At 41.5% G+C, this 26,563-nt stretch overlaps 1 protein-coding gene across 3 annotated transcripts in view; it reads left to right on the top strand.

The window, feature by feature from the left end:
• Window positions 1-26,563, top strand: part of dag1 (dystroglycan 1) — a 101,544-nt gene that overhangs the window by 64,924 nt on the left and 10,057 nt on the right. The window lies entirely within an intron of this gene.

Raw genomic sequence — 26,563 nt, 5'->3', positions numbered from 1 at the left:
CTATCTACCTGCGACTCCACTTTCAAGGAGCTATGAACCTGCACTCCAAGGTCTCTTTGTTCAGCAACACTCCCTAAGACCTTACCATTAAGTGTATAAGTGCTGCTAAGATTTGCTTTCCCGAAATGCAGCACCTCCCATTTACCTGAATTAAACCACATCTGTCACTTCTCAGACCATTAGCCCATCTGGTCCAGATCCTGTTGTACTCTGAGGTAACCCTCTTCGCTGTCCACTACATCTCCAATTTTGGTGTCATCTGCAAACTTACTAACTGTACCTCATGCTTGCATCCAAATCATTTATGTACATATAACGTACACAAATTATATTTATGGCCTGCACAGAATGCTCTCTGCTACCTGGACTGGTGGAGCTACATTAACACTCAAGCTCCATATTGTCATCCATATGAAAGCAGCCCATTTGACTGGAACCATACTGCTATCTCTGTCAATTCCAGCTAGTGGTGGAGTGTACTGTCTGCAGGATTTACTGCTGTGATCCACCAGATTCCTCCCTGGCCTGCATCCACTACCACCCAGATGGGGGTGGAGATAGCAGATGCTTAGGAATCACTTGCCATCCAGGCTCCACACAACCTGACTTGGAACAATATCACCAATCCATCTGTTGCTGTAGCACGGTTCTTGCATTCCCTGTCAAACAGTACTTTGAGTCTCCTGAATTGCAAAGACCGCAGTGGTTAACCATGACAAATAAGAAATAGGAACAGAAGACTCCTATTTGACTTGACCCCTCAAGTCTACTCCACTGGTTCAAGGCAGCAGTTGTATACCACTTTCTCAATGGTAGTTAGGGGAGGTGATGGCCTAGTGATATTATCGCTGGACTGTTAATCCGAGGGCTTGGTAATGTTCTAGGGAACCTGGATACGAATCCTGCCTTGGGAAATGATGTAAATTGAATTCAATAAATATCTGGAATAAGGCATCTAGTGATAGTGACGCCATTGTCAATTGTTAGAAAAACCCATCAGGTTCATTCATGTCCTTTAGGGAAGGAAGCTACTGTCCTAACTTGGTCTGGTCTACATGTGACTCCAAACTTTCAACCCAAATGCCCTCTGGGAGATTCAGAGCAGATAATGGATGCTACATTGGACATGGACATCATCTAGCCAATGAATGAATTTTAAAAAAATAGTTGAGATTAGCAGTAAATAGCAGACTAGTCAGCAGTGCCTACCTCATGTCAACAAATTTCAATGAACTGTTTCCAATTAAAGTTAATTAACAGTTAATGGTAGTGCTCTGGGGAGTGTTGAGAACACAGCAATCATAGGTGCACATTCATAGTTTCTTGAAAGTGGCATTGGAGGTAGACAGGGTGTGAAGGAATTTGGCACCCTTGCCTTCCATTGGTCAAAACATTTAGTACAGGATATATGTTGCAGATGTATGAGATATCGGTGAAGCCACTTCTGGAATACCACATCCAATTCTGGTCACCTTGCTGTAGGAAGGATGTTTAACTAGAAAGGGCACAGAAATCTACAAGGATGTCGCTGGGACTTGGAGAGTTTGAGTTATAATGAGAAGCTGGATAGATTGGGACTTTTTTTTTTGCTGGAGCATTATAAAATCTTGACGGATGTAAATAAGGTGAAAAGCCAAGGTCTTTCTCCCAAGGGTAGGGGAGCCAACACTAGAGGACTTAGGTTTAAGGTGAGAGGGAAAAAATTTAAAAGGGACCTGAAGGGCAACTTCTTTGCACAGGGTGATGTGTATATGGAATGAATTGTCAGAGGTGGTTATAGAGGCGAGTGCAATTACAGCATTTAAAAGACATTTGGACAGGTACATAAATAGGTTGAGAGAGAGATATAGGCCAAGTACAGGCAAATGGGACTAGTTCGGTTTAGGATATCTGGTTGGCGTGGGTGAGTTGGACTGGAGGGTCTGTTTCCATGCTGTATGACTCTCTAGGGAATCCTGATTGTGGCTTGTGTAACTAGGAGCACCAGACCGTATCAGTCATGAGGGGAGGCTCCAGCTGTCCCTTTACTTGCCCCACCCTGGCCAGATGGGAGCCTGAATTCGCTTGGTCCCTGTCCAAAATGAGTGGTAGCATCCTTGATCCCTTCACTGATCCTTCTAAATTCATTCCCTGGTCTGTGCTGCATGAACTAATCCTCCTCCTGGACACAGTGAAGTTTGCATTAAAAACTTGAGTCTTTGTGAATTGATAAATTGAAGCGTTTGCCTGTTGTTCCAGATGATTTGTGCAGTCTTAAGATCTGGATTACATTCTGAGCAGTTCCAGCTGAAAATCTATAGACTGCTTTATTCAGTGGCCTACAGCTGTCTGGCCAGATTGTAGAGCTTTAACTTTCTGCAGATGTGGCAGAATTTTAACAACTGTGCAAATTTACTTTAGTAATTTCTCACATTTTGAATTTCTAAACAAATCCATGAGAGACTAACATATCAGGGCAGTTTATCTCTGGAATCTGAGGAATTTGTAGCTTGTTCTGACTATTTGTTATGAATGAGCTTTTTATTTTTAAATTCACCATTGTATCTTCCCTCTTCCGTGCTTGGGTTGTGTTCCAAGGGGCATGAGCCAGTCCGCTGTACTGCATACAAGTGCCTTGGCCCTTTGTGAACCCAGATACTCGGTCTCAATGTTAGCACCCAGTATCTTTACTTCACAAAATAATCCACAGGATTAATATTGAGTTTTAATAAATTCATAGCTAAAAACTTGTACATTTATTGTCTTCCTCAGTTGCCTTTAAAAAGGTTATGGTTGTCTAGTTCATAAAGACCTGTGTGGCAAAGGTGCTTCTGTGCTGTAGGGAGTTCCAGCAGTTTGACTCCTGGAATGCTGATGGAATGGCGCTGTTGTATATCTCTGTCAGGATTGGATGAGTCTAGGAGCTGATGGTGTTCCTTCACATCTGTGCTGTTCCCCATCATAGATGTTAGAGGTCACTGCTTTGGGAAGTGACTCCTACTTCCTATCAGTTCCCACTGACCAGAATTCAGGAGCCAAAATATCTCTTCCCATTCCCAGGAACACAGATGTATATGTACTGATTCACTTGCCCCTGTGTGCATGTTATTGCGCAAGTGCAAGCACGCACACGGACATACTCCACCTCTCTTTATCTCCCCCCCCCCCTGTTGCTTACAGGTGGTGTTCAGGTTTATATATAGCCCACTAATCCTCCCACCACTTGTAGACAATCTTATCTCAAAGGCTGCTTACAAATATGTGAACGTGGTGGACATGCTTTACAAGAATGGTACAAGCAAATCTTACCTCTAAGCGCATTAAGGACATGTTAGGGCAGGTGAGAAAAAGCTACTCGGTTTGAGTAGCACCTTAAAGAAGACAGGAGAGGTGGAGAAATTTCAGAACTTGGGGCCTTAGCAGCCAGAGGTAGAGCCAATTGTGATGGAATGATTAAATTCAGAGAGGTTAATGAGTTGAGAATTGGAGGAGCACAGATCTTGGAAAACTGTGGTGCTGGAGGAAATTAGAGGTGTAATGGCCTGGAGAGAATTTGGAATAAAGCTGAGTGAGACTTGTAAAGCCATTGCAAACAAGGAGCCAGTACAGCTCAGTAAACACAGGGGTAATGGGTGAACAGTACTTGGTGGAAGTTAGGACCTCCAATTTATGGAAGGAGTCTGATTAGGAGTATATTGGAATGGTCAAGTTGAGAGCTAATGTAGGCATGGATGAATGTTTCAGCAACACCGTATGACACAGGCAGAGTCTGACAAAGTTATTGAAGTAGAAATGTGATTTTAATAACCATGAAAATATATGGTGTAAAGGTTGCCTTGGACTCAAATATGACATCAAAATTGTCAACAGACTGCCTCAACTAATTGTTGGGAAGACGGATGGAGTGATCAGAGAACAGAGTTTCTGTCACAAATCTAAAGTAATCTCTTTGGTTTTCCGAATATTTAGTTGGCAGTAATTTCCTTCCATCCAGGTTTGGTTATCGGGTAAGCTCTTCTGAAATAATGATTGGTCAAGGAGTTGAAATAGAGCTAGCTGCTATCAGCATACATATGAAAAATCATATTTGCTTTTGAATAATACATTCAGACAAATAAGAGAACAAGAACGGCGTTGTTTAGAGTTTGTCAGAGGTACATTGTCATTTTTTGTGATTTTTGGTCAGAATGTTTGGTATAGTGACCACAGTGGAACCTTGACTAGAGGAAAGACTGCAGCAATTTGGGAGGTGACACGTGTTCAAGAGCTTTAGAAATAAAGGGGAGGTTGGAGGTGGGGTAATGGTTTGCAAGGGCAGAAAGGTTAAAAGTTGTTTTTGAAGAGTGTTATGATAGTAATTTGAAGAGGGAATACAGAGGAGAATAAACCGATAACTATCAGCTGAATGGAAACGAGATGGATGTTAGATGGCCAGCAGTGTTGTGGGAATAGTTTCGAGGGAGTAGGCGATGGTCTCATGAACAAGATAAGCTGACATGGGTGTGCAGGATGTTAGTTGAGAAACACCAGATTGATGTGGGGTTGAGGCTAGGGCAGGGGGTCATCCGAGAGGGCATTTGGCCTGGTGAACTAAAAGGAGGAAGGACAACCACATAACTGATCAGATGATTTTGATCTTGCTGACAAAGATGTCCATAAAGCTGCTCCTGCTTATTGGAGGTGAGGCTTAGGCAAAATTAATTTGTTCTTTCTGAAATGAAAATATTTTGCTTTCGACTCTGTTAGTGGAGTCCAGCCCTTCTAACTGTTAGAAGTTGCATAGTCACTATATCTTGAATCATGGAAAATGCTACCTCCGAAGTAACTTATAAAAGTGAGGAAAATCAGCTGGATAGTAACCAGTATAAAACAACTTCAGCCATGCAGCTGAGATCCATGTGGCTCATTTCCAACTTTGAACATTCCACTTAGAAGGAAACATTTAAGGATGTTGAATCTTGAAAGAAGTCAATATGTTGTTAGCTGTACATTTGTTGTCCATCTCTAAAAGGTAATGCTGGGCCTCTGCCTTGAACTGTTTCATGCCTTGAGGTAAATGTTTTGAGTTCTGGGATTTTGACCCACTGACAGTGATGGGATGGCAATATAATTCCAAGTCAGGATGATGTGTAGCTTGAACGGAACTTGCAGCTGGTGTTGTTCTTGCACATCCACTGTCCTTGTGGCCATAGAATTCATGGGATTTGGAAGGTTTAGTTGAAGGAGCCTTGGTCAGAAACTGCAGCAATCTTCCATGTGCCAAACACCCTCAGTTTTGAAGGAAGTAAATATATTAATTTGAAGATTAGAGCTGGACTACTTTACCTGGATGCCGTCAAGCTGCTTGTGTTGTTGAAGCTGCACTCATCCAAACAAATGGGAAGCATTCCATCGCATTCCTCATTTGAGCCTTGCAGTTGGTGGATTTCAGAAGTCAGGTAATGAGTTACTTCCCTTAGATTTCCCAATCTCTGACCTCCTGTTGTAGCCACACTATTGGTATGGTTAAGTCCAGTTCCATTTCTGGTAAATAGGAACCTGTTGGATGTTAATAGTAGCAAATTCAGTGGTAATGCAATTGAATATCCACAGGAGATGGACTGTTGTCAGGGATGGTGATTATTTGAAGGGAATTATAATCCCTTCAATTTATCAATTATAATCCCAAACCTGAATGTTCAGTTTGGATATGGACATGGATTGCTTCAGTATCTATCTGAAGAGTAGTGAATGAACATTTGGAGGGCATATAAATAGTTAATCTAGAATATTACTTCAGTTTGAACTCTAACCTCAAGCTATTTCAACATAGACCATTTGGTTCTGCTGTTCAATTCAATTCGTCCTACACTTTGCTCTTGTCCCATTTCCCTGTTAGAGTTTGAAATTAGAAACTATACCAGTAAATCTAGTGAACGCTGGTTCAAACTAGTGGGCGTTCACAAAATGTGAAGAATAAACTTCCCGATAAAGTAGTAGAGGTTAAAAGTCTGGAATTGTGCAAGCAGTTGCATGCTGCAGTTGTGGGGGGAGGTGGGAAGCATTGGGATCCTTCTGGATAGATGGTTGAATGAAAAGGAACAAAGTGTATTTTTCTGTAATTCTCATATGCACAATCCTGAGCTATGCTGGGGCATGGAAAGGTCAGGTCATGAGATAAACGGAGCCCATTAAAGCATTAATTTTCGATTTGTTTTCTATGGCAGGAAAAACATCTCCTGAGTCATGTTAATGAAATCCAAATGCAACGCCATCTAGGTCTGTGTGCAGTTTCCCTTTTAAATGTAGCCTAACCTGTGAAACAGACTTTTTTGTTTCAGAGCAAGGAAGGAAAGGGCAGATCTGGTGTCATCCAGCTTTTGAACTGTAGCATTGTTGAGCTGGATTTTGTTTTTAAAAAATCATCAATGTTGTTGTACAGCTTCTATTCACTTTTGAGTTTTTTTTAGTTGAATGGTCATTACTCCTGTCTTTTGGTTGCCACTAAGTACAGTTCAGGAGTTGGCAACACATGTATTCTGTTTTGAGATGACACATGTATTCAAGAAAAGTGTCAGCTAAGGATTTTAGGATTGTGCAGAATTTGTGCTTACTTACAGAAGCTACCAGCTTCAAAGCTGCCCAGTACAGCAATCTCTGCTTTTCCAAACTCCACTAAATCTAAGCAGAAATTCTTGGAGCAGCAGCACCTTTTTAAAATTCTGTTCTTTTTTGTTCAAATCTCTCCATGTCTTTGCATCCCTGTCTTTATAAACACCTCCAGCTGTCCAACCCTGAGACCTTCACATTTCTCCATATAGTTGGATGAGATGGCACAGATAGCAAAGTGGCCACAGAGTCTGTCTCTCCTTTTCTTCTCTCTTCCACCTCCCTCCCAAGTTGTTTCAGAGCATTGAACAACTGGCAACTTTGGGACCTGAGGTTGCTAATAGTCCATCATTTTGCCTCTATATTGTCCCAGTCAGTCAGTTCACCCGTGTGCATGTATCAGGCAGTATCTAACAGATCTATCTCATTTGCATTCCTTTTAGAAATCCTGTTTTATTTTACATAGTTCAGAAACCTGGGTGCTATTTGACCTCCATAGTTAGGAGTTTACTTTGTATAAAGTAGCCAAAGACTTGTTCGAATGCTCCCCCATGTTCACAGGCTGGATACGGCCGTGGTTTTATGGATCAGTGCAGAGTAATTAAATTAGATTAGAAGTGTAATAAAAAGCAGCCAGAGGGGAAGAGTCCCAGTGATTGAATGCAGTATTATCTCTAAACACCAAGAGTCAAGGCTGCAGATACGTTCATCTCCAACGAACCTGCCTTTGGTTTTCTTTTGTCAATTTTCTGCTCTCTTGATCTCTGCTAGGGTCTGCTAACCTCTCCACAGCACACTGCCCCATTGGGCACTCATGAGCTTAAATAGTGAGGCCCAATTTACAAATGAAAAACTGAGCCATAGAGATTGAGGTTTGAAGCCCTGCTCCAGGTGGTCTGAGTTCAACATATGGGCTGTCTTTCTAATGGAATGTTAAACTGGGGCTCTTCTTTCTCAGGTGGCTATAAAAGAAATATAAATATGCACATAGGAGTTCTCTCTGTTCTGGCGATTATCTATCCCTTAATCAGAATCGCTGAAGCAGATTATGTGGGAATTATCACATTACTGCATGCAAGACTTTGCTGAGCTTAATTAGCTGCCTTTAGTCCATTGGATGAGCTGATACACTTAACAAAGAACTGAATGTTGAGAGAATATTTGAGGTAATAAAGCTTTACAGTAGGGAAAGGAATGTGTTAGGCTGATTATTGGAGAGTAGGGTGTGACTTTAAGTGGCAAACCAAGAAAAAGAATGGTAGTAGTTCTGAAGGTGATTAAAGATTATGAAGGATGAAGACACATGTCCACAAGCATTGTAAATGAGGATGTTAATGATATTTGATAGGGAGTGAATGCTAAGATGCATGGGCAAAATTTGCTTGCTGAAAGAGTGGTTGTGAAGTTACAGGGATGAAGGGCTCAGTTGGGCAACATGTGCGAGGAGCTAAGCGTTCAGAATTCTATTGGGCGGACAGTGAAAGCCTTTTTCCGAGGATGGTGATGGATAGAACGAGGAGGCATAGCTTCAAATTGAGGGGGGATAGATATAGGACAGATGTCAGTTTCTCTACTCAATAATAGGGCAGTGGAACCCACTGCCTGCAACAGTTGAAGACTTGCCAACTTTACAGGCATTTAAATGGTCATTAGATAGGCATACGGGTGAGAATGGAATAGTGTAGGTTAGATGGGCTTCAGATGTGTTTCACAGGGTGGTGCAACATAGAAGGTCAAAGGCCCTGTACTGCACTGTGGTGTTCTATGTTTGAGCCTACTTTGCTGCTCTGGGGAAGTGGGGATAGCAGTAGCTGGTGAAGTACATGTTTGTAGATCTCAGGATAGCTAAAGGTTCCAAAATGTGTCATCTTGGTACTCCTTGGCTGACTAGACTATCTGTAGCACCCATTACCTGGCACAAAGTGCCACACTCATGGGCAGTAACTAGGGGAATTTTTTTCTTGAAATTAGTTTTGGGGCAGGAGATTGGAATTGACCTAAATTTCAACGTTATTAGTGCAAAGTTGATGCAGGCTAGAAACATACGGTGACCTCTTCATGTAAATGGTGGTGGTAATGTGAAACTTTGAGTGAGAGAAACATAGCACAGCAGTGAGCAAGGGTGCAACTGATGTAGGCAGCAGATGTTTGGCAGTGGGCTTTGAATCTTTCTGTCCCCACCCTGGTCCCACAGGAACAAGTTGATTCATGTGAGCTCCATCCTTTTCAAATGCATTTTTTAGCAGCATCTAACTTTATATATTTTTCTTTTGTGCCTATTACATTGATCTTATCTCCTTTACAATCTGACTGCATCTCTTCCCAACCTGACCTCTTTAATTACTCTGTCCAATTTGAAATCCAGCGTCCACAGCCCCACCTTGACTCCCTGTTCTCTCATTCTCTCTTCTCTTTTTCCCCTCTCTATTTCCCTCTTCCTATCTGTCTTTTTTTCTCTTTGCCTCGTGCATTGTCTCCCATTTGCTCTTTCTTCCTGTGTTCTCTCTCTACTTTAATCCCAGGGAGAGGTTGTGCTGTGAACAGCCGCAAACCCCAAAACTTTTCCAAACTTATGCAACAAACGCAGGGTGCTTTTGTTGTGCTACACAGAGCCTTTGTGTGCATACAGAAAATCCTGACTCTGCATTTGTTTTGAAGTGGCCAACATAATTAACATGGGTGTGGGGAAGCATTGAGGTTAATGAGGGAGAGAAATTTTCGCAAAATATTCAGATCAAACTTCAACTTTCTATTACACCACATTATATATCAAACCAGGTTGCTAAGCTTGTCAAACTTTTCCAAACATCCCATGTTTTTTAAAACAAACTATCATGCAATAGTTTAGCAAACACCCTTCAGCCTCCGAATGAAACAACGTCTGCATCCCAAACAATTTCATATTCTGCTTTGTTTCACTTGTTTATTTTAAATTTCTCTCCTTTTGACCTTCACTGCCAACAGATTTCATTACAGGTGATATATTTGTTATAGTTTCCACGTGAACTGGCAGCAGTTCACCTCAAACGACAGTTGCTTTTCAAGTCTGACATTTGTGTTGCTTTCAATTATGTGGGGTTTCATAGCCTAGACTTGTCCTCCTTTCACCACATGACCAACTTAACTAACTCTACTGAGGAGCACTGGGTGCTGACTGAATGGGGAAGTGGTGTTGAGCTCTTCTCGCTCTAGCCCCAGTAAGCTAGTCTGAAATGGGGCACACTTACTGTGCTGTACAGGGTCTGATTGGATCAGTCAAATAAATGGCACAGTATTTTAAAGAGTACCTGCAGCAACTTGTGGAGGTGATAACACCATGTAAATTGGGGTGGAAATGTTAAGAGGAACATAGCATGGCTGTGAACTAAGATGTAATTGTTGTAGACAGCAGATGTTTGGCAATGGGATTTACATCTTTCTGACCACACCCTGTTCCATCAGACCAAACTAATGCCTGAGCGCTCCAATTTTGGAGTGAATGGAACAGCTCTTTTTTTCAGATGCTGCTGCTGAGGGCACTTAAAAATCTTTATTATCCTTTGCGTCATGTGTCACTCTGATCTGTGTATACACTACAATGTGGCACATCTCCCTGCACTCCCTTTCTCCTGATGAAATATTTCTGAACTATAGTCACTATTGTAATATCGGAAACATTCCAGCACTGTCAGCTCACTGAATCATAGAATTATTTTGGTGCGGAAACCCATTGTCTTCACTGGCTCTGAACAAATCGCCTTGTCATTATCCCACTTTCTCCTATAACATTCTTCCTTTTCAAAAAACATTCTGGTTTCCTTTGCCACGGTTTGAGCTTGCATCCACCACGTTCCCAGACAGTGTTTTAGACAATAATCACTTGGTGTTTAAAAAGTTTCCCTCATGTCACTTGCTCACTTTGCCAATTCCATGCCCTCTTGCTCTTCTGCTCAGGCAATAGTGTGATACCAATATAGGAACAAGCGTAGGCCATTCAGCCCCTCAGGCTTGTTCCACTACTTACCATGTCGGTTTCAGTGATGGTTAAGGGGTGAATATTGATCAGGACAGAGGAGAGAATTCTGCGGTTCTTCAATATGCTTTCCTGGGGACTGTTGTATCCATCCAGACAGGGCTATGTTTAATGTCTCATCTGAAGGACGGCACTGTATCAGTAATGTGCTGAAATGTTGGCCTAAATTAATGTTCTACAATCTAGTGTGCATCTTGAGATCTACACCAACTTCTGGGCACATGAGCCATATCAGGCACTCTGTACAAATTGTGGGATTGAAGGTGACATCATCCTTCTCTGTTTAGTGAAGTACCACATGGAGAAGTATATTTAACCTTGCAGCTATCTTTGTGCTTGTGTTAAATGTGACTTGTCTATTGGGCTTTGCAGTACTGCTGATCAGGTAAATGTTGGCAGTGGCTCCTGTTTGTGAAGTTGACTGAAGATCTAACTATAACTTTTTCCTCATAAGGGCTGCCACTACGATCACTGCTGCCAGTTACTGTTTTTAAAAACATTTGATATCTATCAGATTAGTGCTGAGCACTGGTTGGCATGCTGAGCAGTACAAAGTGATTTAAAGTGAATTCCTTTTGAGAATGGAAGGCCCAGTGCTTCAGTGGACTATCTCTCAACCTGGTGAATCCCCTTCACCACCACCACCACTCCCTAACCCCCCCCCCCCCCCCCCCCCCGCCCCCCCAACCCCCCCTCTGCCTGAGCTCTGGATAGGGTCAGTGTTGGATTTACTGTGACTTCCTGCAAGTACGGTCTATAGCTTCCTGCCCAGGTGACCAGGAGAGGTAGAACTGGATCCTGTGAGAATGACACTGCACTGCAACTCAATAGGAATTGACTGAAAACAACACATGCTGGAAATCAGTGGGTCAGGCAACATCCATGGAGAGAGAGAGCAAGCAAATATTTCAAGTGTAGATGATTCTTCAGAGCTGAAGTGAAGTGTGGACGGGGCAGCATTTATGGTATAGTTGGGCGTGGTGGGTGTAGGCTAGGGTAGAAAAGATGTTGAAAACCTATCAACTTGTTTTCTAAGTCAATGCTCTACAAACCCCCAACTGATTAGCATAAATGCTGTCCCCTCCCCAATTCACTTCAGCTCTGAAGAGTAATCTAGACTTGATGTTTGCTTGCTGTCTTTCCATGGATGCTGCCTGACCCGCTGTGATCTCCACCATTTGTTTTCAGTACAGATTCCAGCATCTGCAGTAATTTCCTCCTTAAGTAAGAATTGACATCATTCTGGGAAGGAGAAAGAAAGAGAGGGGGACAGTGAGACTGAGAGGAGGCACTCCTAAAAGTAATTATGAATTAGCATCCTTCCCATTAGGACAGGGGGTGATGCCATAGGAAGGAATCCTGTATGGATATGCTACAAATTCTGAAGGACAATCTAAAAGTCAAAGAGCATACACTTAATATAATCTATTCCTGCCATAACCAATTGTAACTATAAAATGTGCTGTCTGTTAGAATTACAAGTAGTACAGATTCTATCTTGCCTAGTTTTGGATCCATCGAAGTGGATGTTTTTAGACTAAATTGAAATAACCACTGCAACTGGAAGATCCATGATAAACAATGGTAAATTAAATTGAAAACAGTTAAATTAGTTGTGAAGTGCTGCACGTGGATGTTGAAGTAGTTATGAAGTTGAGGGAGTGGTGTCTGTAGATATTGAGCTACACATGTCCAACTATTGTAATAAAGGTGTATTAGATTATAAACTAGTCGTGTTGAATCATATACAAAAATCTGTGCATTTAATTTGTATTCAGACTAATACCCGACAGTTGGTCTAAACCTAATCAACAGTAGTGGCTACTATCAACCGTTGTCTACCACCTTCTCTTTTAGCTTTAATCTCTGAAGATGGCTTCAGTATTTAGTTGCAACTGCAACAACATTGGTATGGCAATACTGTAATTATTGGAATCTTCCACCAGTGAAGGAGAACCTCCAGTCCACCCTGCCAGTGGTGAACAAGTTAATTTAGTCCTATAATCCTTTGCTGAATCTATAATCCTACAAACAGCTCCTTTGTGTTTTCAGGAATCTACCCAATGAGATTTTGAAAGTTTCTATTGAATTTTGTTCCACTGCAATGTGACAATGTGTGATAGCAATAAGCAATCATTAACTTTGATTTCTCTTCACAGATGCTGCCAGACCTGCTGAGCTTTTCTAGCAACTTCTGTTTTTGATTCCAATTTACAACATCTGCAGTTCTTTCTTTATAATTTTTGAAAGGGTTCAGTTGCCACACCATAGAGAAATGAGTAGAAAAACGACTATTGTTCTAAAAACCTTTTGAAAAATGCAGAAATGTTCATGGCTGCATTTTGACCCCTTTCAACACCCAGTCTTAAACAGTTCAACTTCACTTACTTTGTGCACATTTATTAAAGAACACTTAATCTTATGTAATGTTTCCATTTATGAAAGGTTAAGGTCGCACCATTGAATTTTGTCAAATGGCGATTGTATATTGGTAGCTTTTTCAGGAATTCTTATACTGCTTTACAACCAGTGATGTAGCTTTTATGTATATTCACTATTGTAATGGGTCTAGTGATTTGAGGTGGCTTGTGTAAATAGATAAAAACATGAAGAAAAGAATATGTTGCCAGGGTTGAAAGTTGAGGGTTGTAAAATCATGTGTACCATATATGCTGTAGGCTGCATGGCTGATTCTCAGCTATAAAGTGTTACAAGTCATGGAAATCCTCAATCGCAAGTAAGGTTAAATGTATTCACTTTTGTGATCCTGAAACTAATCAGACGAATGATGTGGCGGTGCTGGTGTTGGACTGGGTGGACAAAGTTAGAAGTTACACACACCAGGTTATAGTCCAACAGGTTCATTTGGAAGTACAAGCTTTCGGAGCACTGCTCCTTCGTCAGGTAGCCAGATGAAGTCTCTCCACAGAAGCTACCAGACCTACCGAGTTTCTCTAGCACTTCGTTTTTATTTCAGGTTTCCAGCTGGAAATCCAGGCTGCAGAGGTTCAAGGGCAGGTCCCTGCCAGCTTCTCCGGGGAACTAGAGGTATAGGCAATAAACGCTGACCCACCCCTATAGTAGTCACTGGAAATTAATTAAGATAAAGTTCACAGTATTTTGCTTTTATTTTGTTTTATATTTGCACTGTTCCCATTGCACTATAAATGCACTTTACAAATATGGCATCTCCAACATTAAAGGAATGTGAATGAGCCATGTAAGGTTGTCATCCTTTTCACGCACACGCACACACGCACACGCACACACGCACGCACGCACACACACGCGCACACACACACACGCACACACACACACCCCTCCTCAGTCAAAGCAAAATGCTCAGACATAGTATGGTTTTACCTCCTTCATCTTTATTCTGGGCCATGGAGGAAGAGAGAATGATCGCCCATGTGCACAGAGACATGAATTCTCAGTCTTCTCTGGAAGAGTAGTTTCTTAATGAATTATATAGTCATTTTACAGGGGGAAGCCTCCAGATAAGGCAACATACATATTGGTTGGGTGACCGTTACAATCAGTGAGTGTCAATAGTAAAGATTAAACCATCTGCTGTAAACCATGAATGTTCTTAACTTTAACTGGCTTCACATAATGGATACTTTTCACCTTGTTAAACTGACCTTACATACTGAATTCTTCCAATATTGTTAAATGGCTTTACATGATGCTTTTCCACGTTGTTAACCCATTACCCTTGCCTCCGGCAGCTCATTGTTAACTGTAAGCTCTTATCTGATCTGAGTCATGCTCAGCTGATCCCTCTTGTTTCACAAAACTCAAAACTTTTCCCCTACCTGCTTATACCTTAGACACTTTCTCATTCCCTCTTTATCATTTCATGATAGCCATCTAGATGGCTCTACCAGCTTTCATAAGACTCTGACAGCCAGTATTTAAGCAAAGTATTGGCACACAGCATACAATGACCGCAACAAAAAAAAACAGTAAGCAGAATTTGAAGAATCCTCCCATGTGGGGAAAAAAATTCACCAATAAAGTTCTTAAATCTGCAGTCCTTAGTGACCACTCCATCATCCCCTCCAAGTCGAGTGGAAATGAACTAGTTCTCCAAAATCTCCTTTAGTAAAGTCCAACCTGAAATCAAAATTTAGTCTGTTCTTGCATCACTCCTCTGGAATTTGATTCCTTGGATAAGGGCAGATAAATGCTTAACAAAACTGACAAGACTTCAATCCTTCTGGAGATGCTTCAGATGGAGGATACCAGCACATCTGAGTGTACAGTGCAGCAGGCTAGGTGAATACAGCATTCTTTGCTGCTTCTGCTCCCCCTCTGCTGTTAAATGTAACAAAGCCAACTGGCTTGTTGTGATGTTAGCTTGATCAGAGAACCTTCATATCCCTTAAATGATCGAAAGACAAGGTAAAGCTCACTTTTCATACTCGTGACTGACCCAACTCTTTCTTTAAACCGGCATTGTAGAATTTGAAACAAATCAGGGGTTCAAGGCACTCAATTTGTTTTAAGGTTACAAGTTTGATAATTTAAAAAAAGCGCACAGTGTTGTACAATTTCAATGTAAAACCAAAATCTGCCCCATTACATAGCCCACAAAACACATTGAATTGAGATCCTGATTCAAACAAGGCAAAACAGTTACTGTATCTCCAAGCTCAGTGCCCCATGACACTTTACAATAGAAATGTTGGATTAGGCTATTTGACCCTTCAAGCCTGCTCTGTCATTCAATATGATCATTGCTGATAATCCACCCCCAGACCCTTATTCCACTTTCTCCCCGTACCCTTTGATCCCTTTAGCCCTAAGAGCTATATCTAACTCATTTAAAAACGTTTAATGACTCGGCCTCAACAGTTTCTGTGGCAGAGAACTCCCCAGGCTCACTGCTGTCTGGATGGAGACATTTGTCATTATCTCAATCCTAAATGGCCCACCCCATATCCTTAAACTATTAAATTAACTGCAGAAAGTCCAGTTTAGCTGAAGAAAGAATTACATTTGTGTAGGGCATTTTGTCACCTTTGGACATCTAAGGTATCGACAAGATCTTCTGCAACCACTTTTTTTGAAGGCAAGTGAGGCTTTCAGTATCTCGTTGCGTTGGCTTTAAATCCTGCATTGGGTTAAATCCACTTTTTAAAGATTAGTCACAGTATTGGTGTTGCTGGCTAGGCTAGTATTTATTGACTACCCATAATTGCACCAATTGCAGTTAAGAGTCTTCCACATACCAGTTGTGAAGAGATTTCAGTGGCCTTAGTTTACTGGGAGAGGGCTGAATGAGATTAATTTTGTGAGGTGTGTTACAGCTGGAGGACAGTGTGAGCTAGACTTTTTTTTACAATTGACTAGGAGACAAAATCCAGAAGTTTCCCAATTCTGACAACAAATTGCCTTAAAAAGAATTATGCAGTGACAGTACCCAGAGCAATGCAGGAACCCACTTCAGGAACTAGCTTGGTTCTTTTTCTAAAAGGGAAAACAGCCCATTCACCCCAACTAGTCAGTGCTGGACTTTAACCTTCATGTAAGTTCTGACCGGTTTCCATATCTCTCTCTTCTACTTGTGTTTTATTATTTATTAATCTTGTTAACATAGTCTCTGCTTTAATCACTAACTCTGGTACTGTTTTCCACAGCGCCTCGTTCCTCTGCATGAAAAGAGAAGTATTTGTCCCAGATTTCTCTCATTTAATCTTGTGCCTTTTGTCCCTGCATTCTTATTTACTGGAAATTGTCTCCTCTCGTGTAACCTGTCCCACCCTGTTTCTGGATGTCAGCGAGTTAGTAGTTCTCAGTCTGTCTAAACAAACCAGCAGTGCAAATTGCCCATTTGCTAGGCTGCATCTTCCTAGAGAGACAGAAGGGAGGAGACCAGCAGCTATTCCTCCTCTTGTGTGCCTGTGAAATTAATTGCCACAGAGTGCAGTGGAGGCCAGGATGTTAAATGTCTTCATGGCAGAGATTGATAAATTCTTTAATCTTGCAAGGAATTCAGGGATACGGGGAGAGTGCGGGTAAGTGGTGTTGAAATGCCTATCAGCCATGATTAAATGACGAAGTGGACTTGATGGGCCAAATGGCCTTACTTTCACTCCTCTTTCTTAAAGTCTTATGGTCTCTTAATAGCTCGGTCCCAACCGAGTGTTTATTAACTAAATCATTTGGAGGAGTACCCTGCCATTTCTTCTTTCAGGTTGGGTTTTTTGCAAGCCAACAGGTATTTCTGCAGTGTTGGAGCTTCAGATTGAAAGGTTAAATCTAGTTCATCAATAAGATTACTTGAATTTTGTTTTATTATTATTTTATTTCATTTTAGATTGCTTCTATAATTTTTTAAAAAGGCTAAAGTTAAACAACTGCAAGAAGATTGAATATATCTGAACCAAAAATTACTGCAGCATTTTCTAAAGCCATTTGGCATTCATTTATATTCAGTTTGTTACTTTAAACTAGAGACTTAATAATAATGTTTTGATAGTCTCACATAAAGAAGGCTATATTGAAAACTCTACCCTACAACCCACGACTGTAAAATGTCAGAATAGGGATCTGGAGTGGATACCAAGTTGAGGAATGCCAAAACCTTTAGGATAAAGTACAGCTGATAACAGTTACATGGAGTAAGATCATAACCATGGCGAAGGAAGGTCTCTGATAGGCTGACCTGTAATTTGTTTCTTCAGCAAAATATCCTTGGTAATCTTGATGTTTGTATGTGTGTAACATTAAACTTTAGTAAATAATGATGTTTTGATTGTATTTAAGAATTTACTCTTGGTATATAAGCATAAGAATGTGGCTATTGCCCATATTAAAAACAATTCATTTTTATAACATCAGTGTAGGCTCAATTTAACTCTAGTTGAGTTAGAAAATATGAATTGTCCCTCTGGCATGCACTGTTCCTTGTTGATCTCCATGGTTTAAGACCCTTCAACTTAGTTTGCTTTGAATCCTTGTAATTGTTGTTTATGTAGTGTTTGACTTGCACCCTCCGCAAGAATCTAGAAAAGGGCAATGCAAAACAGTGTTCTCTGTTCTGTAGGGTTAGGCCTAATGCTACAGCACTGTATGTTGTATTGCCCTTCCTTCATCAATTGGTCAAAGTCCTGGACTTGCTCTCTGAAAGTACTGGGGGAGGACATGCTGCACATGGATTGCTGTTGTTTATGACCAAGGATGATCACCACCACCACAAGAACAACAAGAGGGTTGTAAATCCATTGAGTCCCATTTCCCTAAAATTAAAACCTTTTTAAGTCATTGCTATCCTTTGCCGCCATTTTCTTTTCTGTGCCTTGTATGCAATAATCAAATACCAATAAGTTATAGTTCTTTCAACGAGGAGGATTTGGAGCTTCACATATTCACATTTGTTGTGGGAAATTGGGCCACTATGGGGTGCAGTGAGTTAATACAGTGCCGATTTACATCAGGAAATATTGGCTTGAATTTAAATCCAACTGAGGGGATCAATGTTTCATGGCATTACTGATTGACGACATGGTCATAATTCAATCAAACTGCAATCATTTTTGAGATATTCTACTCTTCTCTTTCTCCCTGCCTATCATGTAGCCATATAGCAGATGTTTAAAAGTATGGACTGATCACTGATCGTTCTTTAAGATGCAGTATTTCTTGCATCTACAATTCTCTCCCCTTCAATAAATCTTTGTTAGGTAAAGGTATTGGGATATGAAATGGTGCTAGGTATGTGTATTTGATTTGCAGATTGACCATAACCTAGTTGTATGGTGGGCCATTCTTGTCTATTTTTGCATAGGAAGGTGATACAAGTAAAGAAATCTGCAATTCACATATAGACCTTTTTAAATTCATGTTTGCTTTAGTTAACTTCCATCCCAGAAATTTTAGTGCTGCACTGAAACTTCCTAGATGTATTGTGAAAGTTTTGCAAGTAACAGGCTCTGTCCACTATTTGGACTTGTTCATGAGCTTATTTGTCATGTTTTAAAATCTTCCATATCTTCTTTAACAAATCCCTTGCAGAAGTGGTTCCTCTGTCACAAATCTGCTTGCTGTACCACATGTGTTTGAATAAATAAAAACTTGACCCATCTGTAGCACCACAAAGCTTGCTGTTAAACCTGTTCTCACATGCATGCCAAAGTATGCAACTATTAACCTGTTTGTACAGGTGTTTTGGCTGTGATATTGGTGTTCTCAAATGATGCTTCAAAGGCCAAGTGTCAATATTACTGTTTGGAAGATATTGGGTTGCATTAATTCCCCTGGCACTAGCCTGTCGTTGACACCTTTGATTCAATGAGAAATAGTGCACAAGGAGTGAGAAAATAAATAAAGTAGGCAACTGAAGGCGTTGTTTCATTTTTCTGGCCACCTCCTTGCACCAGATGTGCAATGTCTGCACTGCAGTGGACTTAAACTGTTAGCTAATCTCCTGAGAGAAGTAGACTAACCTTGGGTGGCACTTCCATGAAAGTAAATCTTTGCAAATTGACTTGTGATCCCTGAGGTAATAAGTACAACCCCTGGAAATCCAGTTAACATTGCAATCTACAATACGAAGTGTTGCCACTTTCAAATCACACTTGCACACTTATATTTTGACAGGAACCTCAGTCTTTTGTACCTTTTTGAGTTTCAGATTGGTTCAGTTAGCATCATTCTGCCTTCAAGGGGTGATATGGTAGGGTCAGTGGTTAGCACTGCTGGCTCACAGTACAAGGGAGCATCTAATGCAGATTGACCTTGCTGTGCAGTACTGAGGGAGTTCTGCATTATTTGAAAGGGTTCAGAAAAGATTTACAAGGATGTTGCTAGGGTTGGAGGATCTGAGCTACAGGGAGAGGCTGAATAGGCTGGGGCTATTTTCCCTCGAGCATCAGAGGCTGAGGGATAGGAAGGGTGTGGAGGGATATGGGCCGGGTGCTAGCAGGTGGGGCTAGTTTGGGTTGGGATATCTGGTCGGCATGGACAGGTTGGACTGAAGGTCTGTTTCCATGCTGTACATCTCTGACTCTATTTGAGGATGCTGGAAATCGAACAGAAGATTCTGGAAAAACTCAGCATAACTAGAATCCCTGCAGTACGGAAGCAGGCTATTCAGCCCATTGAGTTCTCACAACCTCCAAAGAGCATCTCACCCCTCTTCCCTATCCCTGTAACCCTGCATTTCCCATAGCTAATTCACCTAGCCTGCACATCCCTGGATGGGCAATTTAGCATAGCCAATCCAACTAACCAGCGTGTCTTTGCAGGAAAACCATACAGACACTGGGAGAATGGAATTGAGCCAGGATCTCTGGTGCTTTAGAGACAACAGTGTCTAACCACTGAGCCACCATGCTACCCTCTGGCCTGGCAACACCAGAGAGAGAGAGAAATAGATTTAATGTTTTGAGCCAAGTATCATTCTCCAAAATGGTCTGGGCAGTCCCATTAGACTTGCTGTTAGTTCTATTTCTCTCTTTATAGTATACCAGGTGTGGTCCCATCACAACTCTAAACAAATGTCATCAGGCGTGTTTACTTTCTCAGCCTTTATTACAAATGGATTGAAAGTCTAGAATACTGTTTTATTTCCTAATTACTTGATGTACTTGCATGTTCGCCATGTCTGAGAGCACCCATTTCCCTCTGAGAAATGACATTCCTCAGTCTGTCCCTATTTAAAAAATATTATATGTTTTTGTTTTTCCTGCCATGGTGTTAACATCAGATTCCTTCACATTAAATTCCATGTTTCACTTTCTTGCCCACTTAATCTGTAACATCCTGAAGACTAGCAAAAATTGAACTGGAACAGCTGCTAAAATGCTACTGCTACTAGAGCAGGTATAAAAGATAGATCTGATTTAGACATAAGTGAGGTGTATGATGGAATACAGTTCATTTGCCCTTTGAAACAACAGGAGTACAACTCAAGCTCAGCATCATCAAGGCCAAAGCAACCCAATAAAGCAGCATCCCATTTGCTGGCTTAAATGTCCATTCCTTCACCCTCACTGTAGCTATGGAGTGTGGGCAGTCCACAGAATGAACTTCAGAAAGTGCACCACCGCAAATCTGTGAACTCCCAACAACAAGGACAAGATCTGAGGTGGAGGGAGCGTCAGCACCTCCAAGCTCCCAACTAAGACTTTCTCACTGACCTGGGACATGTAATTCCATTCCTTATCCGAATCACAGACTGAAGCAGTTCAAAAATGAGCTACCATCACCTTATTAAAGAGCAATAAAAGACAGCTTTCCAGACTTGCCAGTGATACCCACATCCCAAAAAAGCTTTAAAAGGGCATTGACCTCTGCTTCAGGCATCTTAAGAAATCCAGTTAATGTGAAATACTTACTAAATTGGAAAAAAAATAGTTATGGATCTTATTATCAGGATGTACGAATGGTTCACCTGTTACTCAGCTGAGGTAGGGTGCTAAAAACAATCATGTTCCTAATGCTGCTGCACATGAGATCAATGGTTTCAATGCAGACTGGGAATTGATCATAATATCTGATTTGTATGCCTTATACCACACTAGACAGTGTTGAACTAAGCCAGGGCCAGAGTTCCTTTCTTCAATCCAGTAAAAACAAGTTCCATTCTGGCACTTGTCTTTACAATCTGGAGTTTTTCCCTTGGTCTCTGAATCAATTTTGCTGCATTAGCCTGAACTTGTGCCAGTGCCTCTGCCCTTCAGAAGGTGGTAAATTCCAGACTATGCAATATTCTAAATCCATTCTTACCAAAGAGGGATCTAAAATGCCCAGAATTTTGGTTGGATTGTTTGGCCTTGCAATGAATCCTATGACTGGATTTGATGAGTGGTCAGTTATCACACCTAAATTAATTTCTGCTTTTGCAAAGTAGTACCCACCTATTTATACCCACATTTCCTTCTGGCATTAGAACACTCTATTCCTCTGGCTGAGTGACTAAATGTCAACTCAAACGTTAGATCCACTAACGGCTAGGGCAAGGAGTGATGTGTGATAATTAACCACAGGATCTAAAGGCTCAGGAGGGGGAGCATTAGATGGGGTCACTAAAGCTATTTTGTTGCCTTGTCTGCTCTTCTGTTTGCCCTCCCACATCCATTCTCATCTCTCCTCCTCCCCACCCCCCCCATTTCAACCACCACAAGCTGAAGATCATTCCCTACTGATCATTGCTGCATACTTTTGTGGAGGTTTACATGGCCTTGTTCAAAAGAATTTGCTGCTCTTGTTCTCCCAAAAATGCTTTGGCAAAGAAACTTCAAGTTGCTACAGTGCATTGTTTAGGCAGAACATAACCGCTTTAGCTGCATTGCCTTGGAGGTGTTGTGTTGAGCTACATCTTCCCAGAATTGGGAACTTGTCCTAGTTGTTGAAGAAGGCACGTCAAGTCTGCCTCTGACTGATCAGTTAGTGTTCCCTGGAAAATGGTGTCGGCACAGCCATTGATGACCATTAGCTGCTGCCGTGATCCTGAGAAAGCAATAATAGCTTTTATGTGGATTCCATCTTATGAAGTAAATTTTAGGGGATAGAAATTTATCGAATAGTTGAAAAGATGAATCTTGAAGCTACCGTTGAAAGGGGGGAGGGGGAAAGAATAATCCTGTCAAAGATGCAGACAGGTGTACTATCCTTCGTCTTTTTGAGGAATGGGAACTACCAGGTTATCTGGAGCTGAGAGTGGAAGTGGTCATGTGATGCTGGCAAGATGGGACAGGGCAAGTCTACCATCTGCAATGAAGGTCTGGGTAAAGATACTGATGGATAAAACCGAGAAATAAGCCAGTCCTGGTGATCAGGATGTTTCATAAACATAGCACGTAAACAAGTTGGTGCAGTTTAGGCAGGATCTATCCATGCTGTTCACTGGATGAGACCATCTGCTTCCACCTCCATAATGTTTTAGCTGAGACTGAAACACTTTGCCCATGCTTTTGTTATCACTTCCAGGGCTCTCCTAGCTGGGCAGCCTCCCATGTCTCACCTTTTCATAACATTTGGCACATCCAAAATTCTGCTGCTTGTACACTGATCTACACCCAAGTATTGCTTCACTCAACACCCTGAGACCCACTGACCTACACTGATTCCCAGTCCAGTGACATGTTGAACTTAGAATTACCTTTGTATTCTGTTGCATCCAAGGCCTCATCCATCTTTATTTTTATGAACTCCTAAAGCTCTAATGCTGAAATGTCCCTCCACCTCAGGCTTCTTGTCTATCAGCAACTTTTTCTACCTAACCATTGAGTGCATCCTCAGTCACCTGGACTCCAAGCCCCAGAATACTTTCCTAAACCACCCCCCCAACTTCTTTTCCACCTACCTTTCCTTTTTAAAAAAAAACCTCCTTTTATAAATTACGTCTGGCTGAGGTTTGATGACCAACCAATGTTTCCTCCTTTGACTTGGTTTCAACTTTTGTCTCATCATGCTTCTATGCTTGCAAATAATGTGCACTGATGCAGATGAGCTTCATTCAAATCAGTATTAAGCTTGAGAATGTTACTATCTATTCAGCTCTTCGTGTCAGCCTGTGCCCTGTGTATCTAGAAACATGCAGGACTATTATTTATTCGCAGGCATTTCCTCCTCTACCTTACAATAACCAATTTGTGTGGCAGCCATGTTCCCAGTCTTGGGGCTCCAAAAGTAGTGAAGCATCTGGCACTAGCAGCTATGTCCACTGGCCTCCTCTACTTTAAGCTGTGTTCTATGTAGATGCATAGGTAGAACTTTTTATTGCTGAATTATTCTTGCCGTTTGCTGGATGGTTCTCCAAGCCCATGTTGCAGTCCTGTAGAGTGTAAGATGTTTCAAAGCAGTGCTTTAAATCTTTGTTGACCTTGACTGCCCTCCCCAGCCATTGTTTTTTTTCATGGTGGGGCAATCATTCTGTAACTGTTAATCTTACTGAGGTGCTTACTGAGGTGTGGGGGGAAAAAAAACAGCTTGAGGAGAAGTTGAGGGGGATGGGTTAAAAGTGCTGCTGTCAGCATGTTGGATGGTAACTGTTAGGCAGTATTCCTAGCAGATGTTAAATACTTTATTAGCTGTCTTTCTTGCACAGTCCTTGTGGAATTAAAGTAGACCTAGCTGCAATGAAAAGTGGGTCATCCCCTGTGCACAAAGGGCCATTTGTAAAAGATGTAGAGTTTGTTGCCAAAATCATATTTGGTTCCTGCGATCTAGCACGATTTTACATTACTTGTGTCCTGACTGAATGGAGCTGGTGCTGAGCCTTTGTCCTGCTTATAACTATCTTTTTATTAACTGAACCACTCGTATGGGTTAAAGCGACCAATCTGTCGTCTCTGATACTCCACTTCAGATCTAGCTCAGATTAATGGGGTTGAGGTGAATTTGGGTTGCTTCAATCTGCCTCCTATTGGACAGGAGCCCACAGTATGAAGTTGCCCTAGACTGTCACTCAGTTGTCATTCTCATAATGAAAGGCCATAGAATGGTTGTCAGAGGAGCTTAAATAACATCGCACTGAGACTATGTTAGAATATAGAAAGACTTTCTTTGTATCTCCCCACTGTGTACCCGAACTTAGGAGCATTTGGATGCTGACACTGGGACATCAGGAATGAGGAAGTATTCCACTCTCCAGCACAGCTATCTGCCACTTTGATAAACAAAACTGTTTGCAGTAACATAGAACATTACATTACAGCACAGTACAGACCCTTCGGCCCTCGATGTTGCACTGATCTGTGAAACTAGTCTGAAGTCCATCTAGGTTAGTGCTGCCTGAACTGTTTTGAAGCTCCTTGGATGCTGCCTGAACCAGCCCGAAACGTCGATTTCGAAGCTCCTTGGATGCTGCCTGAACTGCTAAACCCTACTGCTGAAGTCCATCTATCCTATGCTTTTCCATTTTCATCTGTATGTCTATGCAATGGCCATTTAAATGCCCTTAAAATTGGCAAATCTACTACTGTTGCAGGCAATGTGTTCCATGCCCTTACTACTGAGTAAAGAAATTGCCTCTGAAATCTATCCTGTATCTATCACCCCTCAATTTAAAGCTACATCCCGTTGTACTAGCCATTGCCATCTGAGAAAAAGGGTCTCGCTGTCTATCCTATCTAACTCTGATTATCTTGTATTCTCAACTAAGTCACCTCTCAATCACCTTCTCACTAACAAAAATAGCCTCCAGTCTCTCAGCCTTTCCTCATAAGATCTTCCCGCCATACCAGGCAGCATCCTAGTTAATCTCCTCTGAGCTATCTCTAAAGCTTCCACGTCCTTTCTACAATGCGGTGACCAGAACTGTACTCAATACTCCAAGTGCGGCTGCACTAGAATTTTGAACAGCTGCAGCATGACCTTGTAGCTCCAAAACTCAATCCCTCTACCAATAAAAGCTAACACACCATATGTCTCCTTAAGGATCCTATCAATCTGGGTGGCAACTTTTAGGCATCTATGGACAAGGACACTCAGATCTCTCAGCTCATCTACACCACCAAGGATCTTACCATTAGCCCAGTACACGTTGTTTCCTGTCGCTCCTTCCAAAGTAAATCATCTCTCACTTTTCCGCATTAAACTCCATTTGCCACCCCTCAGCCCTGCTCTGCAGCTTATCTATGCCCCTCTGTAACCTGAAACATCCTTCTGCACTGACCACAACTCCACTGACCTTAGCATCATCTGCAAATTTATCACCCCATCCTTCTATGCCCTCATCTAGGTCATTTAGGCCCCAAACAGATCCTTGTGATACACCACTAGTAACTGAACTCCAGGATGAATGTTCCCCATCAACCACCACCCTTTGTCTTTCAGCTAGCCAATTTCTGATCCAAACTGCTAAATCACCCTCAATCCCATGCCTCTATTTTTTGCAATAGGCTACAGTGGGGAACCTTATCAAACACCTCACTGAAATCTATATACACTACATCAACCGCTTTATCCTCATCCACCTGTTTGGTCACCATCTCAAAGAATTCAATAAGCTTTGAGGCACGTACTATCCTTCACAAAACAGAAGTTGATTAGGGATAGTCAACAATTCCTCTAGATGATTATAAATCCTATCTCTTAACCTTTTCCAACACTTTACCCACAACTGCAGTAAGGGGGCAAATAAGAGGAAGAGGCTTACCCTTGTGTTGTTCTCTTCATAGATGATACAAAGCACTTTACAGCCAGAGAAGTACTTCTGAGGTGTAGTCACATCTGTAAAGTAGGAAATGCAGCAGCCAATTTGCCCGCAGTAAGCTCCCACTGTCGGCAGTGAAATAAGTGACCAGATCAAATTTTTTTTGTTGTTGTCATGTTGATTGAGGAATAAATAGTGGCCAGTACATGCTGGAAAAACTCATGTTCCTCTTCAAAACAGTTCATTGAAATAGTGTATTTCCAGCTGAGGAGACCAGTTGGGTCACTATTTAACTGATCATGTAGCATCCTCTTAGTACCATGGTATGTCAGCCTAAAATAATAATATCTAATTAAACCTCCTTAGATAACAGTGGAGCTCAGTCTCTGTCTCATTCACACTTTCTTCTCTTGCTCTTGTGCCCAAACACCAAATTTTAGTGTATGCTTGCGTTTACATACCTTTCATAAATATAAATCAACATCCATGTCTACGATAAAAAGACTCTTAAACATTTAAAACATTTTTTAAAAGGAGGATGGTGCATGATTTGAGGGGCTACAAGGGAAAATTACCTGAGTTAAACAGATCTTTCCTAAACTGACCCTTTTTGGGGGGGGGGGTTTGCTGATGAAGAAATACCGGAGAATGGGCTGTTTGTGTGCTAAACTGTCCTATGATTGCCTCAGCAAGTTCATCAATTAAGCAGAAGTTTTTGTAGAACACATTCCCTCCCTGCTCTGGTGGTTTAGTGGTCCAAACAGAACTTGGGGCACTGCAATCACTCCTGAGAGTGGGGTCAGATGATGTTTGCATTCCTACTTAATCCAGAAGAGGTTCACTCGGGTTTGTGGAACTTCTATCACCGCGCATGT

Source organism: Chiloscyllium plagiosum, chromosome 18 (genome assembly GCF_004010195.1).
Source record: "Chiloscyllium plagiosum isolate BGI_BamShark_2017 chromosome 18, ASM401019v2, whole genome shotgun sequence".
Taxonomy (NCBI): Eukaryota; Metazoa; Chordata; class Chondrichthyes; order Orectolobiformes; family Hemiscylliidae; genus Chiloscyllium; species Chiloscyllium plagiosum.
This window is presented reverse-complemented; position numbering and strand designations above follow the sequence as displayed.